Here is a 2,781-nt window from a genome sequence, read left to right as displayed (position 1 = left end):
AATGAAAAAGAAGATAACCCAACTGCTAGATCCCTGACCGTCCCAACTGGGCTCCACTACTGATCATCAGGAAACGAAACATAGTAACGACCAAGTTCCTCATCAAACTCCCACTTGAGTTCGGTGGCATCACCTGCACTGGTATCATTGGCACCTACAACTGTTTTGGTAGTATTTGTGAGTCACGAGGACTCACAATCTCAAAACCCGTGAGATCAAGACTATTTAAGCTTATGGGTAGGATAAGGTAATGAGGTGGAGTTGCAGCAAGTGCTAAGCAAATATGGTGGCTAACATACGCAAATAAGAGTAAGATGAGAAGCTACGCAACAGTCGTGAAGCTATAAGTGACCAAGGATTGATCCTAAAACTACTTACGTTCAAACATAACCCAAAACCATGTTCAATTCCCGGACTCCGCCGAAAAGAGATTGATTCATTTTAATTAAGTCAAGTGTCAAGTTCTCTACAACCGGATATTAACAAATTCCCATCTTCTACATAACCGTGGGCACGGCTCTCAAAAGTTTATACCCTGCAGGGCTGTCCCAACTTAGCCCACGACAAGCTCACGATCCGCTAAGACAATCCTCCATCGCGGGACACCCGATCAAACTCGGAATCCCGGTGCACAAGACATTTCGACAATGGTAAAACTAAACCAACAAGACCGCCCGAATGTGCCGACAAATCTCGATAGGAGCTTCACATATCTCGTTCTCAGGGCACACCGGATATGTCATGCTACGAGTAAAACCAACCCTCAAGTTTCCCCGAGATGGCCCCGCAGGCTGCCCGGTTTGGACCAACACTCAGAGGAGCACTGGCCCGGGGGTGGGGGGTTAAAATAAAGATGACCCTCAGGTTTGCAACCCCAAGGAAAAGTTGTAGGTCGTTAGGAAAATGTAAAACCAAGGTTGGGCCTTGCTGGAGGAGTTTTATTCAAAGTGCACTATCAAGAGGGTCCCATACCCCTCATCGTGTTAGGGACGTAAAATCAAGGAACATAACATCGGTATGACGGAAACTTGGGCGGCAAGAGTGGAACAAAACACCAGGCATAAGGCCGAGCCTTCCACCCTTTACCAAGTATATAGATGCATTAGTTAAAATAAGAGATTATGTGATATCCCAACATAACCATATTCCAACATGGAACAACCTGCAAGTCACCTGCAACTAGCAACGCTATAAGAGGGGCTGAGCAAAAGCGATAACTTAGCCAAACAACGGTTTGCTAGGAAGGTGGGTTAGAGGATTTACATGGCAATATGGGAGGCATGATAAACAAGTGGTAGGTAGCGCGACATAGCGATAGAACGAACAACTAGCAAGCAAAGATAGAAGTGATATCGAGGGTAATGGTCATCTTGCTTGAGATCCCGCAAGGAAGAAGAATGAGTCCATGAGGAAGACGGACCAACGTAGTCGAACGGATCCTCACAATCGCAACGTAACCGGAACTATCAAGGAGAAGCGCAACCGGAAAGAAGCAAACAAGATGGTAAACAACCATCACAGAAACATGGCATGATGCACAATCAAGTATGATGCATGTCCGGTTTAAAGAGGCATGGCAAAGTGCAACAAACAATACTACAAATTAAGTGGAGCTCAATATGCAACAAGTTGCATATTGAAGAAACACCACATTTAATTATTTAGTTCTCTCATGTTTATGTACCCAACAATATTAAATGTTTTTAAACATGGAAAGAGGTGAAGCATAATAAAACTACCTATCTAGGCAAGTTTAAATGAGGCCGGAACAACAAACAACACTTTCGGAAAAACCCCATATGCATATTTCGAATTTGGTACTGTTCTGCTTTAACACATATTTTAGAGTTGTTAAACATGCAAAGTAATTCCACCATGTTAAACTATGCATTTTTCTACCCCATTTACATATAAAGTTTATTAAATTTGGAGCTACGGTTATTTAGTTATGAATTAAAACATTTTAGCATGGCATTAGCAAATTAAATGCAAACAGCCTTCTAAACATTTTTAACATGGATGAAAGTGGGATATTATGAAACTAGACAACATTATAAGCATTTTTCATATATAACTTATTTTAATCCGATGCACGATTTGAGAGTTATTAAATGCATGAAGCTAGGGGTTTTTTCTGTAAATCTATAACTCACTAGTTAAATAGACAAATTCGCAGACAGGAAAAAAACAGATCACGCTGAAACTGAGGTGAACTTGGCTGGAACAAGAGCAAGCACAACATATTAGCGTGCGCTCACGAGCGTCGGATGGCGCAGAAGCAAATGGGCCAAGGCCCGACAGTAGGGGAGCTCACCAGAGGGGCTCAGCCCAGGTAGGTGGGCGGATCAGGCGGCTGGAGGCGGTGCTGGGGCGTGGCTGGAGAGGAGGCCGGCCCACGGGCTGACCCACAGTCAATGCGACCACGAGCAGGCGAGCGGGATGAGCCCCTCTGCTCATCCTCGAGCTGGGGCATGGCGGCGGCGCCACCGGCTGCGGCTGGGTCTCCGGCGAGGCACGAGGACAACGGGGAGGCCGGGAACAGGCAGGATGATGGTAGGGCATCCAGATCCGGCGGCTTGACGGCAGGATCGACGTGGTGCTCGAGCTCGGCGGTCGTGGGGGTCCCTGTTCATGGCGGCAGAGAGAGGGGTGTGAGAGGAGGCAGGAAAAAGGAGACGGGCAGGAAAAAGGAGACGGGCAGGGAAGGAGGAGCAGGGCGGTGGGGTCCGGCCTGGGGGGTCCTTCGTCGGAGCTCGATGGCGACGAGGTCTCCGATGGCGG

Source organism: Triticum aestivum, chromosome 1A (assembly GCF_018294505.1).
Source record: "Triticum aestivum cultivar Chinese Spring chromosome 1A, IWGSC CS RefSeq v2.1, whole genome shotgun sequence".
Classification (NCBI taxonomy): Eukaryota; Viridiplantae; Streptophyta; class Magnoliopsida; order Poales; family Poaceae; genus Triticum; species Triticum aestivum.
This window is presented reverse-complemented; position numbering follows the sequence as displayed.